The 19067-nt window shown below is 40.1% G+C and overlaps 1 non-coding gene across 1 annotated transcript; it reads right to left on the bottom strand.

Moving 5' to 3' along the window:
• Positions 1-530: 530 nt before the first annotated feature.
• Positions 531-637, bottom strand: LOC114900060. The gene has a single exon (XR_003794687.1). It is a non-coding gene; the product is annotated as a U6 spliceosomal RNA (small nuclear RNA).
• Positions 638-19067: the final 18430 nt, after the last annotated feature.

The following is a 19067-nucleotide window of genomic DNA, read 5'->3' as shown; positions in this document are numbered from 1 at the left end:
GTTTCAGGTGTACAGCAAAGTGATCCAATTACACGTATTTATATATATTTTTCAGATTATTTTCCATTATAGGTTATTACAAGATATTGAATATAGTTCCCTGTGCTATATGGTAGGTGCCTGTTGTTTATCTATTTTAAATATAGTAGTGTGTATATGCTAATACAATACTCCTAATTTGTCCTCCCCCCAGCCTTTCCCCTTTGGTAACCATAAGTTTGTTTTCTTGTCTGTGAGTCTGTTTCTAGTTTTATAAATAAATTCATTTGTATTATTTTTTAGATTCCATGTATAAGTGATATCATATAATATTTGTCTTTCTCTTTCTGACTTACTTGACTAAGTATGATAATCTCTAGGTCCATCCATGTTGCTGAAAATGGCATTATTTCATTCTTTTTTATGGCTGAGTAATATTCCATTGTATATATGTGCCACATCTTCTTTACCCACTCATCTGTTGATGGACACTTAGTTTGCTTCCATGTCTTGGCTATTGTAAATAGTGCTGCCATGAACATTGGGGTGCAAAAAATATGGAACACTTCACGAATTTGTGTCTCATCCTTGTGCAGGGGCCACGGTAACCTTCTCTGTATCGTTCCAATTTTACCATATGTGCTGCCAAAGTGAGCACCAAACTGCTGAAATTTTTCAACATAAAATGTGTACTTCCAGTAGAAAACGCCAGACCGAGCACACTCTATTTAATCCCTCAGTTGAAACCTCATTAAAATTATAGTAAAAGAAAAAAAGGTTTAAACATACAGTGAAAAGAAAGCATGGCAGATATCAGAGGAAGTAGAAGGAAAACTGATTTTTAAAAGTACTGACAAGGGACTTCCCTGGTGGTCCAGTGGTTAAGACTTCGCCTTCCAATGCAGGGGGTGCAGGTTCGATCCCTGGTCGGCAAGCTAAGATCCCACATGCCTCGGGGCCAAAAAGCCAAAACATAAAACAGAAGCAATATTGTAGGAAAATCAATAAAGACTTTAAAAATGGTCCATATCAAAAAAATCTTTTAAAAGACAAAAGATAATCATAGTCTGGATATGAAGCAAATGAGCTAGGGTACATCTCATGATGATGAATGAGGCTGAATGAATGAAGATGAATGAAGTGAGGTTCAAGCAATTGATAGAAGGAGTAGGAAGCTGAAGATATTAGGGATGGAGGAAAGAGGACAAAGAAAAACCATTCAGAAGCAGAAGGATAAACTGTGCAATAAATTCATAGTTCAGAAATAGAGCAAAGTAAACTATGACACGAGTTTGAATAAATGGTGAAGACATTAGAAGGGAGAATCAACTTGAACTTGATTCTAGGAAGATCCCCTTTAGAGAGTGTTTACGATCTTGGTGTCTTAGAGACGAGAGTGGAGTTAAAGTGCACTACTTAGCACAAGTGATTAATGTTTACACCATCAAATGTTGTCACTGCTATTAACTGTTTTTTCATCTTGTAGAAGCAACCCAGAGACAAACATCAAAGACTTTATGTGGGTACATCAAAAAAATGTAAATGTTATGAACCTTGATGGTATAAGAGTAAGATTTGTTTACAACATTGAGAAGTGGAGGGAAGGATACAGGTGATAACATGGTCATTTTACAAAGAGGGCATAAAGATAACATAGAGAGGGACCAATATTAGTGAACTAACTCTATTAGGGAGGGGAAGGAAGAAGGGAAGGGGTTATAGATGAACTAGATCTTCATCCAACATTGCGGAAGCCAACAGGTAACATCTGAAGCTGATTGTTCAGAAGGAGCTGCATACATGTGGCAGGGGCTTCTAGTGGATCTTTTAATGTTCATTCTCCCTTTCTTTTATACAATAAAAATGAATCTGGGCACATGAACACCCAGCTAACAACTACATTTTCCCTGAAGCTAGGTATGGCCAACAAGGAGCCATGCTGGAATGTAGTGTGCAGCCTTTAGGTCAGTTTCTTGAAATAGAAGGAGCCTGGCCGCCCCTCCTCTCTCTCCCTGCCTTCCCTAGGCTGGAGTGCAGGTGAGGCAGAATGTCTATGAAGCTTGTGGAAAAGGGCCATGTCCTCCACAGGGAGGCCAGAGCAGTGCCTTATGTCACTGTGTTTTGGAGTTCCTTGTTAAAGCAGTCTGACTTGTATCCTATTCCTATGAATATTTGTTTCAAGACATAAAGCATGTAAGTCTTAAAACAGCAATGATTAAAAGTTGTTTTCTGGAAAGCAGGATTCAGTGTGTGGTGGTTGAATCGAAGACAAGCATTGTTTTTCCTTGTAACTATTTCTATGCCATTTAATTTTTAAGCATGTGTATGCATTATTTTGATGGAAATAAAATGAAAGTTCGTTAAGATAATTAGAGAAAAATAGAACATATACAGTAGTAAAATGGAAATAAATAACTCACTCTCTAACTAACCTGAGAAAACGTTTTAGTGACTCACTTCAAGCTATTTTCTCTACATATAGTTTTTTGTATATTTGATCGAAAGTCTACATTTCAGGGATGGATAGAGGAAGGGGACTCCACCAAGAGGACTGAAAAGAAATATTTGGAGAATTATTAGACAAACCAAGAGAATTAAATATCAAGAAAAACTGGAGGCGGGTGGTTTCAGTAATGACAGGTTAGTTAACGGTTTCAAACGCTCTGGAAGGGTCAACAGGTTGAGATTTGGCAATTGGTTAATTGGATTTGGCCTCTTGGATTGAACAGACCAAGGGTGATTGTGTGAAGTGCTGCTGATGGGGCAAGCGTGATGGGAGCTGAGAACCGACTTGGGTTTGTCATTGTCAAGGTCAGGGGTCAGTCCTAGTGGGTGGCAAGTACAAACTCCTGGTTGCAGTGGTTTAAAGAGAATGGAGGATATCTTTAGATGAGAGAGATGTGAGTAGATTTGTAGGTAAGATTTAGGACCCGAACATAAATTTGTAGGTAAGTAGTGCCCAGTCAAGGACCTGATGGGGATTCTAACAAACTGGTTTAAAAGCAGAAGTGTATGATCCTTTTAATATATTGTTGGATTCGGTTTGCTAGTATTTTGTTGAGCATTTTTGCATGTATGTTCATCAGTGATATTGGCCTATAAGTTTCTTTTTTGTGTGCATTCTTTGTCTGTTTTAGGTATCAGGGTGAAGTAAGTCAGCCAGAGAAAGACAAATATCATATGATATCACTTATATGTGGAATCTAAAAAAAAAGATACAAAAGCAAAGGTGGAAGCTTTGGCTTGGAAAGAACATTTCAACCCCCAAAACCAAAGGGAAAGGGGAATATTAGGAAGGGAGAAGTTAACCTCTTTATCAATGTGTTAGTTTACAAAGTAATATCTTGAAAGCGTGAGTTTGTGGGTTTAACAAGGGAAACAGTTTGAAAGAGTTGACCTGGTCAATTATGCAGGAGATGAGCTGAGGGCTGGCCGAGGAGTCCTGTGCACTTGAGTAGGATTATCCATCATGGAAGTGAAATCAGCTGGGTCCTGGGGCTGGACCCAAAACTCTCAGCAGCTTAGCATTGGGAGCAGAAATAAAGACAGTTGGGTTAGCCCAGGTTACCACCTTTTTGTAGTCTTTCCACTTAAAAATGTTTAAGGTAAAAAGTAACTGTGCTGTTTTCCGTTACATCGATAGATACACTGAATAGCACGTTTACTAGTGGGTCAAATCAACCTGGCATGCAACAATAATAACGGTGTGCCTTCCTTTTCATTCATGTCCTAATTGCTGTTTTTCCCCCATAGAAATTCAGTACATGTGCATTAATCTTACCTAAACTGACCTGTTTTCTGCTTCCAGAAAAAAAAATTACTCAAGAATTTTCTTCCACTGATATATTTAAAAGATTAATAAAAGACAGAAAATAAAATGGAGACACATGTAGAATAAAGTGTGTATTAAATCTGCTGAGCAATTCTAATCGGACTCATTGACTGTTTCTGCCCTGATTATTTTGGACACAAACTACTGGGGCCTGTGTTTATATCATAAGGCGCAAGGAAGGAATGCATTGTGATGTTTTTGTATGTTCCTCTGTTTTCTGACTACAAAATTGACAGTGACTCTTTACAGTAGGAAATGTTTAGCTGTAACTCTTTGGTAGGGACCAGTGGAGACTGCAGATTTGGTTGTAGTTATACTAGAAAATTCTGGTATGTTTTCTCTATACAGCATGGAAGTGTAACCTCAGAGGTATAGCTAGGGCTGCTGAAATGGGTTCAGGATCTGATAAAAAAAAAATGTTCAGGTCCCTCCCAGCATTTGGTTGAGGTTCACATCCTCTTCCAGCCCAGATTTTTTGTACTGAATTTCTCCAACCTGTTCAGTCCTAAACGTGCCAAGAAACCTAAGCGTAGTTCAAATAAAGATATGATTCCATCATTTCAAGACCACCCGCCAGCTTTTTGTTGTATTCTTTCTTTCTTTCTTTCTTTCTTTTTTTAAGCTCCATAAAGGGCTTTGAAAAAAAATCACAGAGTAAAAAAAAAATAGTCAAATGGGTACTAGGTATAATTTCTGCTCCAATGGTCCCTACAAAACTTCAAGAAATGAAAGGTGCCTGAAAATAACCATTTGGAAATGACATTACCAACTAATTCTAGCTCTTGTCAATGTAACCAGTGATATCATGTCTCTCTACAATGTCTCTGTTTTCTACACTGTATCCTTTCTGGTTGTAAGACAGTATCTGGCATCTTTTCTAAGATAACCACCTAAATGACTCAGGATTACCCAAAGCAAGAGACAGTCCTCTCTTGTCTTTCTCAAATGTGGAGGACCCATCCAAATAGCGGTCCCTTGGATTACAAAGGGGGCTGGGGTCTCTTTGTACCCTTGGGTAGGTGTGGGGAGGAGTTGGTCCTGATTCTTCATCTTCAGAGGAGGTGGTGAGGATGAGAGCAACAGAAAAGCCTTGAGTTTCCTGACCGCATTGAAGTAATCCTGAATGCATCACCTGCTGCTTGGACCTAGGATTCTAAAGTCTAAGAACAGTGGCACTGGTCCATGAAAGATGAAATAAGAAATTTTAAGATACGAAAACTATAAACTAGCAGCATATACGTGGAGACTGTTTAAGACTTTTCCACTTGAGGCTCTGGTGGAGAGTGGTGACTCAATCACTGTTTAACTAAAAACTTAAATAAAAAATTGTGAATGTATTCTTTTGGTAATTATATTTAGCACATGCCCACATTTTGAGACTTAGGTCATAAGCCACTAGTCCAGCCATCTGTCTGACCCAGTTTCACGTTATGGTCTCAAAGCTGCATGCCAGACCTGTTAGCAAAGATAATAAAATTAAAAAAAATCTGAGCTGGAGGGGACTTACAACTTGACTCTGAAACCGAACATTGCTTGACTCATCAAGATATTATAAACATCTGGGAATTCTGGGAGCGATCTCAACGGAGCTTAGAAATATGTGTAAAGAAAAATTTAATAGCCTCGTAAGCCCTGAAAATTATTCATGCTGGTGAAATTCTGCTTTGGGCAAATGCTCTGTCTTCTCTTTGTTTTCTGATTTACTGGCAATTTTAACACTTCAGCCGAAAGCAGTCATACCACATTTCCAAACTGTTTCACTTTTGCTCTAACTTTCAACCTAGGCTTAAGCTCAGGGATGCGAGGAACTACGAGCCAGCCCGGGACACTGAAAGTGGCAAGGAACTAGATACTAAAAGAGAGATAATAAAGAAAACACCCGTGATGCATTTTGGCTAAGTCAAGCATACAAACACCATCTCTGGAAAGATAAAAAAAAAAATGTGTTCAGTGCTTCAAAGCCATGAGCTCTGCTCATCAGTGATCTAATCCATGACATGGTCTGAAGTTCCAAATTCTGCAGCTGAGGGCATGGCTTTGTCTGTAAGTAGTGCTTGAACCAAAAGGAGTCTGGAAGTTCTGCCTTGTGCATTCTGTGGCACTGGACTTGCAGAGGTGGCTGGGATTGTCATGTGAAGACACAGAAACGCTGACCTCATCCCCAGGATGACGGCTCCCCCGATGGGAGGAACCTTGGAGAACATCTAAAGCCAACCCGCCACCCTGCAGTTGAGCAGCTCCCACTCAATTAGGGGTGGCTTTTCTATTAAAATTATGTCTTTGTCCATTTCTCCCATAGTTAAAGAGTTTTTGCTTCTGATGCATTTTGATGCAATGCTGCCTGTCAAACAGAAGTCTATGGCATTGGCGTGTGAGCTGTAAATTGTATCTTTTTGATAACCACCTGAACAATGTAAAGATTACGAAACAGATCCAGAGAAGTTAAATAACCACCCCAGAATCAGAGAGATAGTAACAGAGGCAAAACTAGATACAACCTTGCTTTCCTTGCTGTCTCCTTGAGCTTTTTTTTATTCTTGTGCCACATCAGTGTGGGTTTTATATGGCCACCGTATGGAGAATCCCCTCTGTGTGTCATTTATTGCTAAGTACCATTACTCTGTAAATAATGAGAGCTGAATATGGAGACTTTCGAAGTGCTCTCAGGTTCTGGCATGCACAAAGAAATGGGATTACATTTTTCAGAAGAGAGAAGGCAAGCCTAACCTTGGTTTCCAAAGAATGGCATAAATGCTGGGTGAATATAAAAACCTCTAACAAAAATGCAATCATGGAAGAGGCAACACAGAGCATGGAGTTATATTACTGAGTTCCAGCCTGGCTCTGCCATTTCTCACGAGGCCAGCACTGGAGCAGCCTGGATAGACTGAGTCAGATGCAGTGACCTTGAAGAAACTATCGGTGAGCACCCCCCGATCAGATGCTGTTTCTCCTTGTCAATCAGAGTCCTCGCCTGGGGCTAAGGTGTAGAGGAACAAATGTGTTCTTGCGAAAGTACCTTTGAAAACCAGGGTCTCAGGCATTCTGAGTGGGTTTCAAACCAGGAATAGGCAGCGTTCTTTAAAACAATGTGGCCTCTGTTTCTGGCCATGAGGTTCTAAGATACTTTTTAAAAACTTTTTTATTGAAATAGAGTTGATATACAATATTGTAATGTTGTGTTAGTTTCAGGTGTACAGCAAAGTGATTCATATATATATATATATATATATATATATATTCTTTTTCAGATTCTTTTCCATTATAGGTTATTACAAGGTATTGAGTAGAGTTCTGAAAAAGCTAGTCTTTCTTGACTGCTGTTCTAATCCCAAATCCTTTCCAGAATAACCCCCGTTATCAATTGATGTGTATCTTCCAGACATTTTGCTGAATGTTTATACATATACATACAATGTACACATATATGTAGACATATGTGTGTATAGAAATATCCAGGAGACTTTGATTACTGTGCTTCATTTTCTCCTGTAAAATTTTTCTGGAAACACACCCACCTGTGACAACCCCAAGCAGTGAAGCCTAATTAAAGGGAGGGTAAGAGGAAGTGGTCTAACAATTTATAGAATGACTAAGTTTTTTCAGGCATTTAAAATTTTTATTATTTTCTTATTTAAGCTTCACAAAAATTTTTAGAGTTCAGAATCATTTTATCTATTGTACTGATGCGGAAATTAAAGCACATCAACAGATGAGTGGATAAAGAAGATGTGGCGTATATATACAATGGAATATTACTCAGCCATACAAAGGAACGACCTTGAGTTATTTGTAGTGGGGTGGGTGGACCTAGAATCTGTAATACAGAGTGAAGTAAGTCAGAAAGAGTAAAGAAAGTACCATATGCTAACACATATATATGGAATCTCAAAAAAAAAAAAAAAAAGGTCATGAAGAACCTAGGGGCAGGATAGGAATTAAGACGCAGACATAGGGAGTGGACTTGAGGACACGGGGAAGGGGAAGGGGAAGCTGGGACAAAGTGAGAGAGTGGCATGGACATATATACACTACCAAATGTAAAATAGATAGCTAGTGGGAAGCAGCTGCATAGCACAGGGAGATCAGCTCGGTGCTTTGGGACCACGTAGAGGGGTGGGATAGGGAGGATGGGAGGGAGGGAGATGCAAGAGGGAGGAGATATGGGGATATATGTATATGTATAGCTAATTCACTTTGTTATAAAGCAGAAACTAACACACCATTGTAAAGCAATTATACTCCAATAAAGATGTTAAAAAAAAAGAAATTAAAACACAGAGAGGTAAAGTAACTTGCTAATAGTAAAGACAGAACTCAAACCATGTCTGTTTGGTCTCCAAAATCAAGTCTCTTTTCACTCTGTTATACAGTGCCACCCCGATTCTAGTACACTGCATTGTATAGCATATTGAAATGAAAACTACTGTAAGGTAGTTCATAATTTTATTACTGCATGCAAATGGACTGGATTTTAGAAGTCTGAAGGATAAGATCATGTACTATCCACTAAGGAAAATAGCAATGATAATTCTTTCAGTTTTCAGTTAGAATCTGTTTGCAAAGTACCCGGTAAGGCAAGAGAAATTATTTTTATTTTGTATAATGAAAAGAAAAAAAGCTAAAATTTTATAGATACAATTATTAAAGACAATAAACCGTGAAGAAGGTCCAAAACAACACTTCACATTCAATATTAGTATTTTACTTTGCAATCTCAAATAGAACACGCTAAGGTATTTTTATGGTAGTCTTCAAATATGTAAATGTGTTGTGTTAAAATTCTTCCCATTTTATGACTGGGAAATGTGAGAAAAAGGAAAAGACTTCTGTGAGGTCACCAGGTCAGAAACTAATGTATTAAACTATGGTTTTAGCTCAGGGTAGACAGATTTTTAGAACAGAATTTAGGGTATAGGTCTCTGTAAAATGTAATACCACACAAATATTTGTTATTTGTGTTGCTGTTATCGTCACATGAGAATGGAGGCCCATAGAGGGTATGCATTCATTGAAAGTAGCTGTCCCATTGAATGGTTTGGAAAATCACCAATGGGTCTATAGAGTATAGAAAGTTATATATATTATGTAAGTAGACAGTCTTTGGTATGATTTTTCCCCCTTTGTAAAATATCAAAAGGAGTAAAACTAAATTTAAGAGAATAATGCACCAATAACTGAATTCTTATGATTTCTCTTTTTCCCATCTCTTCTCTCACCAAACTCTCAACTCCTTCTTTTCTCCTTGTCCTTCCTTTTCAAAGATAGAGATGATATTAGAGATGGGAAAGCCATGGTATTGTTTTTAGATTGTAGCTCTTTTGACTTTGTCTCTCCTTGGATGTTCTGGGGCCATCATCATCTCTGGATGAGATTTGCTGGAGACTTCTGATAGAGCTTTCTGGTCAGCCAGTCACCCCATCAGACTGGGATTCCGAGAGCCCGAGAAAGTGACTCACACAGCACGGAAGATCCCACAGCTGTCCACTCCCGCGGGTCTCAATTATCATTCATTCCACTAGGGTTTGGTGTTCACTTCCATTAGGATACACCTCTGTGTTTGGTTTCAGTGAGCCACACTTCCCTTTTAGTCCTTGGTGCCCATTACAACTTTAAAAAGATGTCCATTGACTGATGAATGGGTAAAGAAGATGTGGTATATAAATATATATATATACACACACACACACACACACACACACACACAATGGAATATTACTCAGCCATAAGAAAGAACGAAACAATGCCATTTACAGTAACATGGATGGACCTAAAGATTATCATACTAAGTGACCCCAATGAGTGGACAAAGTATCATATGATATCACTTATATGGGGCATCTAAAAAAATGGTATAAATGAACTTATTTACAAAACAAAAATAGACTCAGACATAGGAAACAAACTTATGGTTATCAAAATGGAAAGGGGAGGATAAATTAGGGATTTGGGATTAACAGGTGTGCATTACTATATATAAAATAGGTAAACAACAAGGACCTACTGTCTACTACTGGGAACTATATTCAATATCTTGTAATAACCTATAATGGAAAAGAATCTGAAAAGGAATATATATATATATATATATACACAGACATATATATGTATATATGTTTAACTGAATCACTTTGCTGTACACCTGAAACATCGTAAATCAACTATACTTCAATTAAAATTTAAAAAATAAAAGCTAGCTGACAAACAACCCATGATGTAATTTGAATGGCATTGGAGGAAATTAAGGAAGTAGAGACCAGCGGTGTATATATTTAGAAATGTGCCTACCCTCCAGTCATCCCCCATCAGCCTCTGGAATCTTCTACAACCTGTCATTATGACTCTACTAAAGAGTTGACAATCCCCAAATGAGGAGACAAAATGCTCGCTACTTGACCTGTACTTGTGAGATCTGTTTCACTTCAGGCCCTGGGACAAAACATCTTCAGGAGACATTTACATCCTTCCCACTGAAAATGGAGGCAGCTCAGCATCATCGACCTTGCTGTTGGTATGGCTCTAATTCTGAGGTCAAGTATTTTGGAAGCCGAGCACCTATCTCTGATGCAAGCCTCTAAACCTGACACCCTGCTTTGTGCTTGTCAGTTTTACATTCTCTGCCCCTAAAGTTCCGGTAGATCCTGAAGCCCTGCAGCCTCTTGACAAAGTTCCCCGATGCCACATCTCCTTGTGTCCTGCCCCTGGACCATGTGTTGCTATGGTGCTCCTGGGTGGTAGACAGAGCAATGGTGCCCCAAAGATCCTAATCCCTGGAACCTGGGAATATGTTAGGTTACAAAACAAAGGGGAACTAAGGTTGCAGATGGAATCCATGTTGCCGATCAGCTGACCTTAAAATAGGGGGGTTATCCTAGATTATCCAGATGAACCCAATGTAAACACAAGAGTCCTGAAACATGGAAGAAGGAAGCAGAAATATCAGTGTCAGGCTGAGGTGGAGTGAGAGACTCGACTGGTCATTGCTGACTTTGAAGAGGGAAGACCGAGGTCGTGAGCCAGGGCATGAAAGCCATCTCTAAATTTGGAAGAAGACAGGAAAGAGATTCTTCCCTGGAGCCTCTGGGAGAAACACACACATCTTGTTTTGGTTCAGTGAGACCCATTTCTGATTTTTGACCTCCAGAACTTAAGATGATAAATTTGTATTGCTTCAAGCCACCAAATTTGCAGGAATTTGTTAGAGCAGCAATGGAAAATGAATATATCCTGCACATCCTCCCATCTCTCTTATTTGTGTTTAACCCCTAGTGAAGCAGCTACATCGCTGAATCTGTTTTCTTTGTTGCTATTATTGAAATGACTGTGTCTGTTGGTAAGTCTGGGTCACAGTAAGTCTCCTCTGCCCTGTGAAGGTTGACCTTTCGATGCCCATGTCACAAATATTGATACTCAAAAGTCCACCAAGTAGAACCTAAGATTTAAGAACACTGTCGGTCGGCCAGACCACATCTATAGGTACCAATCTACCTGACACCAGCTCCCCCTTTGTGTGACCTTGGGCAAATGACTGTGCCTCTCTGAGCCCCAGTTTTTATCTGTAAAATGGATAGTAAACCTCCTTGGATAGGATACTTGGAATGAATAAAAGATAATGCCAGAAAAGTACACAGTGCCTGGCACAAAGTAACGTTTACATAAATATTATTTCTGCTTTTATCAATGTCTCACTCATTATTTCCCAGCTGGTACAACAGAGACACTAATTTAACCAAAGACCTTGATGAAATGCCTTGGGAAACCAGGCATATGGTCCCCTCTGCATTCAAGAAACACTTGACTCTGTGCTACTCCAGCGTGTAGACCGTGATATATCAATATGGGAAGTCATGCCCTTGGTGATTCCAAGACCAAACTTCAGAGGGACAGAAAGAGAATAATGATGTCATTTTGCAACACAGAAACTTGAAAGTGTACAGTGTGGTGGAAGATGTGGGCTTGAATCCTGCTTCTACCACCTCATGGCTTTGAGTGGACTGGCCCTGGATAAACACTGAGGTCACTGAGCCTTGGTTTCCTTGGCTGTAAAATAACACTGATGAAACCTACTTTGCAGGTTGTTATAAGGATTAAGTAAAGCAATGTATATAAACAATGCATATAAATTGTTTAGCATATTTTTAGACTGCAACCTGTAATTAATACATGATAGTTATATATTTTATTTTGTTTTTGTCCGTTTGCTATATTCCTCACAGATTTTCTCAGCACTCTGATAAAAGAATAGGATTAATTATAAAATGAAATGTAAAATTCTTACCTGAAGGTCTAGATTCAGTTTTAACTTCACCCTGCCCCTTCCTCCAAAATCCAAATAGCTTGAGATCCAGTGCAAATGTAAGTGAAAAAAAAAATGTTATTGGCAACTGTAGTAGATCACTATGCATCCTCTTGTTCAGAGCATATTAAATAAATTAATTCTTGGTGTGATCCTAAAATTGGTAAGGCAGCTAAGGTAAAATCCAGGGCAGTAAGTTGCCAGGACTGATTATGGGTCCTGGTGGCAGGACCTGAGACACGGAGCGCTGATTGGTTTAAAGAGGCTTATTCTATGGATACACCCTCATCCAGGAACCCCATATACGTACAAAGCCACTTAGGTGTTTTGTCTCCTCAGTAAACGTCTTTAAGGGGAAAACAATGTACTGAACACCTATGGGCATGCCAACTAATGTTTATTATTTTAAAATACGAAATATGTTTTCTGGTTCACAACCCTCTCACTTAAGGTTTGACGGCATGAGCCAGTTCTCCCAGGGGTTTATTGATCCTAAGGAAATTAATCACTGAGGTCTAAAATGGAGTGAAGAATTCAGTCTTGACCTACAGAAATGTGTCAACCAGCCCATGTTCTCGCCCAAATGTCCCTTCTTCACGATTATACAATCTGCTCCGTTTTCCAGCTCAATACAGCACAGGTCGGGTAAGAGGCTGGGGTAGGGGTCGGGAATTCCAAATGACACTGGGACAGTGAGACAGAGCCTACGTGTAAGTCACGTGAGAATGACTTGGATGGGGTACGAGAAGGGTCTCTCATAGCTGGACAGCCTTGTATTTCCTCCAGCATCAGGGATTAATCGTCGTTACCCCTCTCTTGGGACCCTGATGCAGTTGTGTGGTAAGAGTGGGAACTGTGATTTCCTGCCTCGGGCTTGAGGTGTATGACCCTTTCACTGACGGGGAGGAGAAAGTAGACAAAGAAAATGCGCAGTGTAACTTCCCCCCGGGACCTTGAGATTGGGGTCCTCGGCCAATCTGCTGAGCTGGTGTTATCAGAACAAGCCCACGGGCAGCTAGGAAAAATGTAATCTCTTTTGATATGTTCCAAGATGGAAATCTTATGTATATACCTTAAAAGAGCCTATAAAACGGTGTCCTTATTTTGGCCTCATAATTAAGTCATAACAGAAGTCTGCACTGCTTTTACAAGGCAATATTCTAGTTCCTAAGTGGGTAAGAGACATGGATGCTTTTGCCAAAAATTGTGTTTTTTTCTGACAAGTACCCTCTGCCCCTGCTCCCACCCTGTTCTTGATGAGAGAAACAGGTCTGGGCTTGCTCTGAAAGAGTTAAAATGAAGCTACTTAAGCTCATGTGGGACGTAAAAAAAAAAAAAAAAGAGCAGCAGAGTCTGTTGACGAGAGCAAAGTTAAGCTGGAGTTGCCATCAGGGCAGGAGTATTGATCATTTTGAAGAGGAGTTCTGGGGTTAGAAAGTAAGGTTGACTGACTGTTGTCACTTCGTGTATGTAGGGGACCACGCAGAAGTTGAGCTGTCCACTCCTGGTCCCTGGCAAACTGCAGGGGTCATGCGAAGGTGCCCCATCTCACATAAAGAAAAGGGAAATGTGTTTTCATTTTTCTCCCATAAAAATAATATTTAAAGTATGGTTCAGTTTCCAGACAGTTTTAAGAGCTAAAAGGCTCATGAGGTAGGGGTTGGGGGGAGTTAGGAATGGTCATAACATTTAAATGTGCAAAAAATTACCTTAATTTGGGGGACTTGCAGGAATTGTATATTTGATATCAATTTATTTTCAGATCAGTGGTTTCATTCTTAAAATATTCACATTCTGCAGAGTCCGGATACAATTAAATTATAAAATGAGATGTTTGCAAAGAATTTGTTTCCAAAAAATATGGTCCCATAGGCCTATATTTTAGTAAAGTTGACTTTAGAAGACCTGCTCCAGGCAATTAAATGTACGTAACTTAACAAAGTCCAGGAGTGAGGTTGCCTTCAGCTATATTCTTAGAAAAAAAATTTCCATAAAAGCGTGCTTTCTTGTATTCTATTTGTGAAAATTCTTTAAATATTATTCTGCATTAAAGACATGCGAAGTAAAATGATTCTTAAACGAGCTCAAATTTATCTAAAGGAAAATGAATCCATCATTATTTGCACCCTTTCCCTTAGAAGGAGGGAAAAGGTAACATAAAAATGGAAAAGGTAGTGGGATGAATTCATTCCTTGGGTCTTCAGAAATTATGTGCATTTTTCCAATAGCTTTTTCATTGCCAAAAAGCACAATCCTAAGTCATCTACATTTTTCCCATTTGGAAAAAAATTGCATAATTGAACTGTTGCCAAAAGCAAAATATTTGATTGCACATTCGAAAGTGGCTTTCAGAAAAGACCAGTAAACCTAAGACCCCATTGCGATGTAGAAAGAATCTAAAAATGTCGTTGTCTTATTTATGTCTTCCAAGTATCTGACTGAGAAAATGATTGGCAGCTCTACACATATCCCGGCATCTCCCTTGAGTTCTCAGTTACCTACTGCTGCGTAACAAACACCCCCAAAGACAGTGACTTAAAGCAGTGACAATAATTTCTCACAATTCTATGGGTTAGCTGGCTTCACCTGGGATCCTTCACTCTACTCCTTCCGTTTTCTGTTCTCAGCTGGGACCGTTGGACTCCTTCCTCCAAGTAGTTTCCTGTCCTGGAATTAATTCTCTATGCCACGGTAGCCTAGGGGAGCACTCCAAGAGGCTCGAGATAGAGATGATGAAGCCTTTGAAGATCTGGGCTCTGGAATCTGGCTGCATCACTTCTGCTACCTTCTATTGGTCTTAGCAAGTCACAAATAGAGCCCGGATTCAAGGGGGTAGAGAAACAGACACCACCTCTGCGTAAGAGAAGTGACAAAGACACATGTGAGGGTCTGATATACTGGAATGGAGGAATTTGTGTTCACTAATTCAGGCTGCTCTAATAAAAACCCCACAGACTGGGTGGCTTATAATCAACAGAAAGTATTTCTCACAGTTCTGGAGGCTGAGAAGTCCAAGATCAAGGTGCTAGCAGATTCAGTGTCTGGTGAAGGCCCACTGCCTAGATGGTCAACTTTGGGCTGTAACCTCACATGGAGGAAGGGACAAGGGACCTTTCTCAGGCCTCTTTGATAAGGGCTCTGCCCTAATGACCTAGTCATTCCCCAAAGGCTCCATCCCCTACCATTATCTCCCCAAAACCTTATTACTAAAATCACACTGGGCATTAAGTTTTCAACATATGACTTTTGGGGGGACACAGACATTCAGTCTATAGCCACCATCTGCCATAGGTGATTTGTAAGATTTGGTGTCAGGTCAGGAATGATAAGTGGGACTCTTTCTTTGACTCGACAGATGCTAATGGACTTGGAAACAGATTCACTGTTATCTTCCCACCAGTGACCACTGATTGTCACCATCGATATTTGAAGTATCACCTTGGCCCAGAAAAGTGGCTGGCACATTGTACAGCTAAATAGCTAAATAAATACTGAAGGCATTGAATGAAGAAAACACATGTGGATAAAGCTTCACTCCTTTCATAAGAAATGAACTTAAAGGAAAAGAATCCCATGGTTTTCTTGAAGAGGCAGTGGGGTGAACAGTTCTACGCTCAGAGTCAGATTCTAATGCCCTCTATCGCATTTTCCTGTCAAAGCACAGTAAAAAATGGTAATTTTTGGTACATAGTAGTAGCTGCTCCCTGCTTGTGTGCATGTGTGTGTGTGTCTGTGTGTGCATCTGTAATAAGGAGTGAAGTTGTAGTGAGTATTTCCTGTTGCCTGAAGGCTGCAGGGATCCAGATTTCTTGGCACACTTCTATTTGCAGAATACCTGGCTTGAGAAGCTCTGAATGATTGGACACATGACCCTGGTCCTGGACCCTTATTCTATCTCTGGAAGTATAAGAATAAGGCCAACACCATTCCCTGCTTCCTCTCAGGTTACTAGGAGGACGAAATTACACTAGTGAATTTGGATGGTAATATCCTAGACCTCCCAGAGTCCAAAGCTGGAAATAGCACCAGTGAAACAGCATTATTTTTTTCTCAAATGAACAAAATTGTTCATGGAATGCTCATCATAATCTCCCCATCTTACACCAATATATTTACTATTTTGTTGTACATAACCTCAAAGCAATGCACATCTGAAAGGAGTGCCTGATGCAGTAGACTGATGTTCAACGATTACAGCCAATATTCTCTTGTTGGATAGTGTGCAGCCAGTCCCTGAAAGAAAAAGCCACAGAGATTTGAATGAAAAAACACAGAGCTGAATGTTATAGAGACATTTTGCCAATAGAGTCGAGTCCCAATAATAGCTTCTACGAACTAAATGGTTATGTGTCATGGTAAATAAAATCTGGTTTACATTTTATTTTACCCATATGACTTCTCTTTTCTGCTATTACTTAAATAAATGTAAGAGGATGACCAGAAAAATACATATGTTCACTGGTGAATATTCCCTCTGACAGAAGTTCAATTTAACAGGCCAAGCAATTCCAGAGCCTTTCTGGCACTCACAGGGATCCAGCGGGGCATCTCCAGGATCCCTCCTTTCACGTTCACAGCACTGCCCCAATTCTGCTCGCATCACCCCAGCTTGGAAACACAGTCCTTCATGAACATACATGAAAACAAAACAATAACTGCTTTTACCAATCATTTAAAAAGTTTAGAAATTTCACTAAAGGTTTGAAGGTCACATAAAAAAGAATGCAGTCTTTTCTTAGTTTGCTGTCGTCTTTGCGGGTTTTTTTTTTCCTTCTCATTTTCTTCTCACTCTTCAAGAAACAAAGAAATGCTCCTGTCCTTGTATTCAGTAGATCAGCTCCACTCACATGGAGGACACTCGAGGTCTCAGAATCCCAAGGGAATTTTGTAATCAATTTTCCCAACAAAGATTTCTCACTATGATAATCCCTGTGCTAGCCAATAAGTGAATAAAAATATCTCCACGTTTTAGCATAACTTTATCCCAAGTTTCCACTCTATGAGCTGATGTTTATGTTCTGTTTTATTCACTGATATTCCTGATGACATTAATAGTACAGAAAATTAAGTTGGGGATGATGTTGTTTTAAAATGTAATACTGTCATCCAGCAACTTATCTGCATGTCTAAACTCTCCCGTTGTCCCACAGAAACTGTCCCATTCCTCCCCCGCTAACTCTTCCTTCTCATTCTCTGCACAAATGCTTCCTTCCTAAATCACAGCTAAGACAGAAGTCAGGAGGCATCAATTCCTAAACTTGCTTCTCCTCCATCTAAAGACCTCTTTATGTCGGTACCCACCCTCTATCTGGTCTTAGGGGAAGAGGCATCCCTTCTCTAGCTCAAAGCGAATCCTGCCACCTGTTCTCTTGATCCCGCCAACTCCCTCGCTCCTCAGTGGTTTATTTCATCCATTTCCCTCCTGACGTCGTCAGCCTCTGTTTCAGCTGTTTCTTCCTCCTAAAACTCTCATTGGACCCCACTCTAACTACAGTTCTCTCTCTTTTTTTTTTAATCAACATTTTTTTTACCTGAAGTACAGTTGATTTACAGTGTTGTGTTAATTTCTGCTGTACAGCAAAGTGATTCAGTTATACATATATAATTAGTTTATTTTAATTTTTGGCTGCATTGGGTCTTTGGTGCTGCACGCAGGCTTTCTCTAGTTGTGGCTAGAGGCGGCTACTCTTCGTTGCGGTGCACGGGCTTCTCATTGCCATGGATTCTCTTGTTGCAGAGCACAGTCTCTAGGCACGTGGGCTTCCGTAGTTGTGGCACGTGGGCTCAGTAGTTGTGGCCCGTGGGCTCTAGAGCACAGGCTCAGTAGTTGTGGTGCATGGGCTTAGTTGCTCTGCGGCATGTGGGATCTTCCCGGACCAGGGCTCGAACCCACGTCCCCTGCATTGGCAGGTGGATTCTTTTTTTTTTTTTTTTTTGCGGTACGCGGGCCTCTCACTGTTGTGGCCTCTCCCGTTGTGGAGCACAGGCTCTGGACGTGCAGGCTCAGCGGCCATGGCTCACGGGCCCAGCTGCTCTGCGGCACGTGGAATCTTCCCAGACCGGGGCACGAACCCGTGTGCCCTGCATCGGCAGGCAGACTCTCAACCACTGCACCACCAGGGAAGCCCCGGCAGATGGATTCTTAACAACTATGCTGCCAGGGAAGCCCTGATCAATATTATTTTAACTGAAGTATAGTTGATTTACAATGTTGTGTTAATTTCTGCTGTACAGCAAAGTGATTCAGTTATACATATGTATGCATTCTTTTTTAATATGTTCTGTTCCATTATGGTTTATCATAGGATATTGAGTATAGTTCTCTGTGCTGTGCAGTAAGACCTTGTTATTTATCCATTCTATATGTAATAGTTTGCATCTGCTAATCCCAAACTCCCACTCCATCCCTCCCCCCAAACCCCTCCCCCTTGGCAACCACCAGTCTGTTCTCTGTGTCCCTGATTCTGTTTCTGTTTTGTAGGTGGGTTCATTTGTGTCACATTTTAGATTCCACATATAAGTGGTATCATATGGTGTTTGTCTTTCTCTTTCTGACTTACTTCACTTAGTATGATAATCTCTAGTTGCACCCATGTTGTTGCAAATGGCATTATTTCATTCTTTTTTATGGCTGAGTAGTATTCCATTGTATATATGTACCACATCTTCTTCATCCATCTGTCAATGGACATTTAGGTTGTTTCCATGTCTTGGATACTGTGAATAGTGCTGCTATGAACATAGGGGTGTGTGTATCTTTTTGAATTATAGTTTTGTCCAGGTATATGCCCAGGAGTAGGATTGCTGGATCATATGGTAATTCTATTTTTAGTTTTCTGAGGAACCTCCATGCTCTCTTTTTTCTTGCCTCTGCAGCCAAGCTTCCTACGATGACAGTTCATAGTTGCTGTGTTGACTGACTTGTTTTTGCTGCTAGCATCCCTTCTTGCTGCTTTGGGT

The sequence above is a fragment of the Monodon monoceros genome, unplaced genomic scaffold (genome assembly GCF_005190385.1).
Source record: "Monodon monoceros isolate NGI ecotype Baffin Bay Population unplaced genomic scaffold, NGI_Narwhal_1 Super_Scaffold_18, whole genome shotgun sequence".
Taxonomy (NCBI): Eukaryota; Metazoa; Chordata; class Mammalia; order Artiodactyla; family Monodontidae; genus Monodon; species Monodon monoceros.
The sequence above is the reverse complement of the archived record's forward strand: the minus strand, read 5'-3'. Positions and strand labels throughout refer to the sequence as shown.